At 40.0% G+C, this 8,156-nt stretch overlaps 1 pseudogene; it reads left to right on the top strand.

Moving 5' to 3' along the window:
* The first annotated feature begins 5,865 nt into the window (after positions 1 to 5,865).
* On the top strand, positions 5,866 to 7,830 carry LOC121243730 (annotated as a pseudogene).
* The last annotated feature ends 326 nt before the right edge of the window (positions 7,831 to 8,156 follow it).

Here is an 8,156-nt window from a genome sequence, read left to right as displayed (position 1 = left end):
TGGACTGGTGTTGTACCACCACTCTGCTAGCGACACCCACTTGATCCAGTCTTTAGGTCTATCTCCCACAAAGGAATGGAGGTAAGTCTCCAAACTTTTATTCACCATTTTAGATTGTCCATCGGTTTGGGGTTATAGCCTGTGCTAAATGCCAGCTGAACCCCTTGTGCCTTGTGAACAATTCTCTCCAAAACACACTAGTAAAAGTGCTATCCCAATCAAAGATAATGAATGAGGATGCCCATGCAGTTTAAAAATGTGTTTGATAAACAGCTGAGCCACTGTTTTAGCTGAGTACGAATGGCCAGGGTGTAAAGTGACTATATTTGGTGAGGTGGTCCACCACCACCCACAGAGTGCTAAACCCATTTGCAGTAGGCGAGCCCTTTATAAAATCCATGGTTATGTGAGACCATGGCTTGGAGGGAATAGGCAATGGCTGTAGTAATTCACTAGGAAGGGTAGTTTCAATTTTTTGCACTTGGAAAACATCACATCTTTGAACAAACTTGGCCAGTAGAACTCTCTACTTGCTTTCTGGATGGTTTTGTCCACTTCTGAGTGCCCACCCCATGAACTTCCATGCACCAACTGCAGAAGCTTAGCCTGAGAGCAGGAACATTAGCTACATACATCCTCCCCTTGTAGAACAAGAAACCTCCCTTATAGAGTAATGTTGGTTCAACTGTCCTGCTTGGCATTTAGCCACCAGTTCTTGTAACTCAGAATCTGTGTTATAGCCTTGTTTGATCTCTTCTAGCCACTCTATTGATGGTACTGATAACAGAGCTAGAGACACCTCCTCAACTTCCTCCTCGTTACGGGATAAAGCATTTACTACTATATTCTCAGGCCCTTTTTTATACTTGACTACAAAATCATAACCTAGCAACTTACTCAACCACTTCTGTTGTATAGGTGTGCTAATTTTATGATCCAAAAGATATTGCAAACTGTGGTGGTCTATTTTGATCACAAAGACCTGACCAATAGGTAGGGCCTCCCCTTTTGGATGGCATTCACTAGAGCATGTAGCTTCTTTTCATACGTGGATAGCAAAATGGCTCTTCCTTTCAAGGCCTGACTTAGAAATGAGATTGGTCTGCCCTACTGCATTAGGATTGCTCCCACCCCTTTTCTAGAGGCATCACACTCATTAGAAATGGTTTAGAGAAGTCTAGGAAAGCCAAAACAAGTGGTTGTGTTAAGGCTTCCTTTAGTTTCTGAAATGCTGTTCAGCAGCTTCATCCCATTTGAAATTGTTTTTTCCTCAACAAGGTTGTAAAGGGCAGCAGCTATGGTACCACGCCCCTTTATTAAAAACGCCTGTAATACCCAATCAAGCCTAAGAATCCCCTTAGGGCCTTCAAGGTCTTAAGCATAGGCCATTCAATCATGGCCTTTAACTTTTTAGGGTTTATTCTCACCTCCTGTCTAGAAATCAAATGACCTAAAAACCCCACTTCTTGACACCCGAATTTACATTTGGATTCCTTAGCAAATAGCTTATGTTTCCTTAAGAGGTCCAGAGCTAGCTCTAAGTGTTTCCAATGCTTTTCCTCACTACTACTGTAGACCAATATGTCATAAAACAAAAACCAATACAAACTTATGCAAGTGGGGCCTGAAAACCTCGTTCATAAGGTTCTGAAATGTATATGGTGCATTGTTCAGCCCAAAAGGCATGACCAAAAACTCTTAGTGGCCTTCTGGATGCGGAAGGCTATCTTATGCATATCTTCAAGCCTGACCCTAATCTAGGGGTACCCAGATCTGAGGTCCAGCTTGGAAAATAGCTTAGATCTATTCAATTTATCCAGCAGTTCTTCCACTATAAGGACATGGAACTTATCCTTTATAGTGACCTAGTTTAAAACCCTATAATCAACACACATCCGTCATGACTCATTTGCCTTCCTCACCAACAACACCAGGGAAGAATAAGAGCTTTGACTCGGCTATATCACTCCTGAGTGTAAGAGCTCACGCACAATCTTCTCAATTTCATCCTTTTGAAAAAAGGATATCTATAGGACTGGACAGATGCTGGTTTGGCCCCTGGCAGTAGATTAATCATGTGATCATGAGTCCTATAGGGTGGGAGACCTTATGGCTCCTGGTAGACATCCTCAAATTGCTGTAAAACTGCCTTCAAAGGTTCAAGTAATTTCTGTTCAGTGTCTATTATATCTTCACCAATTAACTACAGCACCACTCCTTCCTCTCTAATTGTCCATCCTTTGCAAGTCCCCTGTTCAAGCCAATGAATGGATGCAACCGATATTTTACCCTTCATAAGTAAACTACACAGTTAACTTTCTGAAATTCACAAGATAATACCTAAGGTCTGCAGCCACTGCACACCCAATACCATATCACAACCTACTAACTCCAAAACAAACAAATCCATAGAAAATTAAATCCTATATATTGACTTTAATCCCCTGCCCTTTCCTTTCATTGATTAGCTATTCACCATTGACCATCTTTACCTTCACTTTCTCTTTCAACACACTGGGAATTGAGATCTCCTTGCTATGGTAGGATCTACAAAATTGTGGGTGCTACCTGAGTCTATTAGGATTATAGCCCATTGGCTGCCACCTTCCCTTTGACTTTCATGGTACTTAGGCTTGATGATCCTATGAAGGCATAGAGGGAAATCTCAGGCTTGTCTGGCAACTCAGGTAATTCTATAATCTCCTTCTCTTTTTCTGTTAGAGTCACTAGTTGGTATCTTTACTCTCTTCACCATCTTCATCTTCCACTTCCTCTATCAAGAACAATTTAGATTGGTGTCCTGAGTTCCACTTAGAGTCATAGTAATAGTACAACTCTTTCTCCATTCGCTCCTTCATTTGATTAGGATTAAGCTTCTAGACAGGCACTATGGCCTTCCCACTGGACTTGTTAGGGTCATAAGTTTTGGTTACTACTCCCCTTGCACCTCCTACTACCAGTGACTCGGGTTTGCTCCTTAAATCCCTTTCTACAGATTTGTACATGCTCATCCTAGATCTTCACCAGGCTGAAAGCTATTAATAAATCTGATGGTTGAACATCCGAATTGGTAGTTTGATTTCATCCTTTAGACCGCTTAAAAAAAAAAACTAAGTTTATGAGGGTCAGACAACTTCTTAAGTCTATTTGAAAGTGCTTAAATTCCACCTTATACTCCTCATAGATCAGTTTGTCTATGCTTTGGTGAGGGCTTCTATTAGATCATTTATAAGAGCTAGATCCAAATTTGGTTAGAAAGCCTTCACTAGATACTCTCCCAATCTACTACTACACCCGACTCCTCTAAATCCTGGAACCACACCATGACTTTGCTTTCCATATGAAAGGAAGACATCTGAGTTTATGGTGAGGCAGGGTGTTGTAAAACATGAAAAAATGATTGGCCTTGTACAACCATCCTGAGGGATCTTTCCCATGAAAGGAGGGAGAATCCAGTCTCACTGACTTGGGTAGGTGTCACCGCTCTTCCAAACCCTTAAGATTATGATGATTACATGATGTTGAGTCCTCCTATTGATATCTTTGTTCTTTTTTTTTAGTTCCAACGTGAGAGCTGCCAGTTGCTGGGACTATCAAGTTAGACAGCCACTTGATGGTCATTATCTCCACCTCCAAGGTTTTTAATTGAGACTCTGTGGACTTTTGAAGCCATTCAAGCCATCCCGCAATTGGTTCAGCCTTGTTCTTCTATCATAGAGCTGGTGAGCAATATCCGAGGAAACCTGCAAATGGATACCACTTGTAACATGTTTGGGATAGTGATGATGATTCTCATTCGAGGGTGAGGGCCTCCATGGGGTGGAAAGATTAAGAGAAAAGAAATTGAGGAAATTTTGTATTGTATTTTTCTTGAATGATTGTTCACTTCTAACGAGAGAATTTACAATATTCTTCTTTAACTAACTCTAGCAGTGAAGATAAGATTACCCACTTGCATACTTAAGGAAAATAATAGTAATAACTAAGGCTAGGAAGCCCATCTACTAACTGGACCGAAGTCCTAATAGATAACAACACTACAACTACATAAGGAAGCCCAATAACAACTAACATAAGAAAACCGAACTACGAGACATAAAGAAACCTCATAACCTTCAGCCCATCGTGGCCCATAACCCCGACGACTTCAGAAGAACTAATCCTAAGTCATCACTTCACTTTACTTGTCCTTTAGCCTCTGCACAACAACCCTCAACCCTTCAACTCAAGTCTTCAAAAATGAGTCATGCACAAGGTAGAAAGTACTGTGACTTTGAAAAAACAACCTTGGGGCTAGGGAACCTCCGATGCCAAAGTTAGTAAATATTCTTGGAGTTTAGCAAATAAGTAAGAGAGTCTAGGGATCAGAGAGACTATCTTCGTACTTGAGATCATTTATTTATACTATAGGTCTGAAGAGCAGATCATGCTGCTTTTATGAAGTCGGATTTCTGTACTATTCCTTTTGTCAGAGTCTTTAAATGCAGTGTAGCTCTGCAACGACGTCATTAATGTGACGTGTTGTCCGGTAGCGAAGCCATTAATGCGATGTGGTTCTTTAACCTTCTCCTCTTAGTCTGCTTCGCCTGGTCCGTTCATGCCTTCTCTATGAGAAGATCAATGGTTCTCGTATACACCCCGGCCGTGCGTCGGGCACTCGAGAATTGGACACTACCGAGGGTCCTCATATCAACAAGTCTATCTCCGCAGCACCATCCTCTACAGGTATGTGCAGAGGATTCTCCTTGTTGGCCGAGTTCATGGCCTTCGGCTCTGGGCTGGGCTTGACTCGACTTCTTGGGCCTTGAGGAAAAAATCTCCTTACACTCATATTGTTATTGTAAGATTTGTAATATTAGTTTTATTATAGGTTAAATTTTGAAAAATATTTATATTTTTTGTTACAAGGTAAGATTATATTATTTTTGGATATTGTGATTGCTAATAAATATAGATTTTAAATTTTATATAAAACTATGTTAATTAGGTCAAATAAATTATGCGGTTAGTTTAATACATTTTCATGAAATAGATAGAAATAAATCATGTCAGGCTAACCCATTTTCTAATTAATTATTAAACGGGTAAAAACGGACGACACAACACAATTCATTATTTAAATTGATCAATTATGGTTTGAAATTTTGATAAATTTAACTTAACGGGTAGGATTCGGATGGATCCATATAGTCGAATATCCATATTTTGACATAAACGAACACCAATTGCACCTTAAGAGCTATCATCTATTCTATTTTATAAGAAAGATTGTACAGTATCGATCATGGTATAATAATAGGAGTAATTTGGTTATTACTTGTATGGATTAATTACTTGTTAAGGTCGGGGAATCTGGTTGAATTTTTCATGTTTTTTTGCTATTGGCAAGAGAATCTGTGTCTTTTCCCCGTAAGAGAATCTTCCTGATGTCCAATTCCCGTAAAGTCAGAACCTTTCATTTTTCTTCCAAACTTGGAGGACGAGCCAATAAGGGAATTTCCTTTTTCGACTTTTTTATTTTATTAAATAAATTTAATTACCTAATTTTCTAAAATTACTTCTCAAGCCGCTGTAATAAAAAAAGGTAAAGGAAATATAGCGACAAATTCTATTTATAGACTTTACTTTAAAATTGTATGTATAGACTTTTTTATTAAATGAGAACAAGGAAATTTAGTGATAAATTCTATTTACAGTTTTCACTTAAAATTTATATGTACAGACTTTTTTATTAAATGAAAAAAATATTATTTTAAGAAAAATATTTTATAATTTTAAAAAATTTTAAAGATAAAATTATCTAATTTATATTACAATTTCCATTTGTTAACTATACGTAGATTGCTCGCGACAAATTACGTCCGCTTTCTCCGCTTTTAAAAGTTCTCGCTCTATCTTCCTCTTACGTTGGACCCTTATATATAGCTGTACCGCTCCCTCTGGAATTCTCAGACTTTGAGCTCCAACATTTCGGAATTAATCACAAACTCTCTCTCTCTCTCTCTCTCTCTCTTCAATGGCGTATCGGAAAACGCTAACGAAGCGTCTGTTTGACGGTTGCAGAGTTACATCGCCGTCGTGACTCTAGAACACGCGCCGATCTCGTCTCCTTCGGGTCGGATCCTAATTGTCCTCCAAATGCTTCCAAAACAAACTTCCACGCGAGTACATCACTTCGCCGGACTCGGCCGAGAAGGGATTTTTCCGGCGATTCTTACACCGGAGGGCGGCCAGCAACCAGTCAGCTTCGAGGCTTCCCGAGTTCCTATCCCTTCCGTCGGGCACAAGCTCCGGGAGACGCTCAGAGCCATCAACATTACCGGCGATCGTCTCAGACTCGACGGCCTGAGTCCTCCGCGGCTAATCCAGCAGTCTCCGCCGATAGTCGGTACGGTGTCTCCGTCCACGATGCGAGAAAGATCCTGAGCTCACACAAATGAGAAGTTTGAAAGCAAAGCTCGGGGAGATCCGAAGAGCTCGATTTCGTACTCAGAGTTTGTGGCGGATCTGCATCGAAGGTTGTGATCAGAACGAGGATCAAGGCCTCGAGTTTGCCAAGACGTTGGACGACTCGGGAAACGTCATCGTTTTGGGAAACGTAGTGTTTCTCCGGCCCGATCAGGTAGAAAACTTTTTCCGGTCCTTTCTGTCTGTACTGTCGGATTTATAAAATCACCTGAATTTATTTTATATAATTCTTTTCAACAAATATCTATATTATTTTGTCACGGGATACATATTTATGACCAATAAATCTCTTTTTCTTAGGCCATAAAATAAACTTTCTCCTAATTTTAAAATAAAAAATCAGTCACATAAATAATTTTTATATTATTTATTCTGTAAATTTTTTGAATGATATTAAATTTATTTTATCTGTCTATTTATTTAATATATGAAAGGTTGATATTGCCCCGAGTGTTTTTGGAAAATGACAATTTGTAATTTTCTTTTGTCTTCTATTGAATAAATATTATAGGTGGCAAAGTCAATGGAGACACTAATTCTCAAACAATAGCCAATCCGAACGACCCAAGAAGAAAAGAACTAGAAGAGATGGAGGCCCGAAAGACCATGATCGACAGCAAAGCAAGGTCTTCGGTCATGGGCGAGCTCTGCTGCGGACTGGGGTTCCTTCTGGCCCAGGCCTGGCCTTCATGAGGCTGACCTTCTGGGAGCTTACCTGGGATGTCATGGAGCCCATCTGCTTCTTCACCGCCTCCCTTGACTTCGCTCTCTGTTACGCCTTCTTCCTTCGAACCTCCATCGAACCTCCTTCAGGGGCTACTACCAGTGCCGGTTTATAGCCAAGCAAAGAAAGCTCATGGCTCTACACAACTTCGACATCGTCCGGTACAATGAACTCCGCAAAGCCTGCTATTCGAGCTCCTGCTCTTCGATTCCCAACGCCCAATCTTTTCCCCCTTGGGACACGCAACAGAGGGATTCGTTGGTGCCGTGCATCGTGAAGAGAAACGTACAGGACATTTTTCAGAGTAATTGATCAATAAAGATACCCACAAAAGAGGAACAGATGAAACTTGACTTTTAAATCATGAGTGAATTCCTTCGGGATCAATACGGTTTAGTTCCTCGAGTTTTAAGAGTTTTCCTGAGAGAATGATCAAGGGTTTTTGAGCAACATCATATATATATATATATATATATAGCCTGAGGTTGTGTATATATAGACTGAAGAGTTCGTCGGAGTTACGTTCGGCGTTCCGACTGGAGGTGTACTTGTAAAGTGGTCGGCCGATCTACCTTTGTAAAGAATCTAAAAGCCATATGATTTCAATGAAAAATAACAAGCCTTTTTGGCTTTTATCACACCATTTGGTCCTCAAAGCTCCCAATCCAAAGTTCTTGTGTTGCTCACGCTTTATGTCAGGGACTACTTCTGGACTATAAAGGCTTAAAATATTGAGAACTCTACGAAATTATGTGAAAATAGGTTGAGAGAAGATGGTGAGTGTTTCATGACACGTAAGAACATAATTGTTATTCTCTGTACTAAAAGAGACACTATAGACTCTAGAGTATGGGTATATGTTGTGATTGTGCGGACCAAAATACTCCTGAAATAAATCATGGTTGGACTAACATATCCTTGAACATAATCGTTATTCTCTGTACTAAAAGAGAGAGTTGACTCT

The sequence above is a fragment of the Juglans microcarpa x Juglans regia genome, chromosome 8D, assembly GCF_004785595.1.
Source record: "Juglans microcarpa x Juglans regia isolate MS1-56 chromosome 8D, Jm3101_v1.0, whole genome shotgun sequence".
NCBI lineage: Eukaryota > Viridiplantae > Streptophyta > Magnoliopsida > Fagales > Juglandaceae > Juglans > Juglans microcarpa x Juglans regia.
This window is presented reverse-complemented; position numbering and strand designations above follow the sequence as displayed.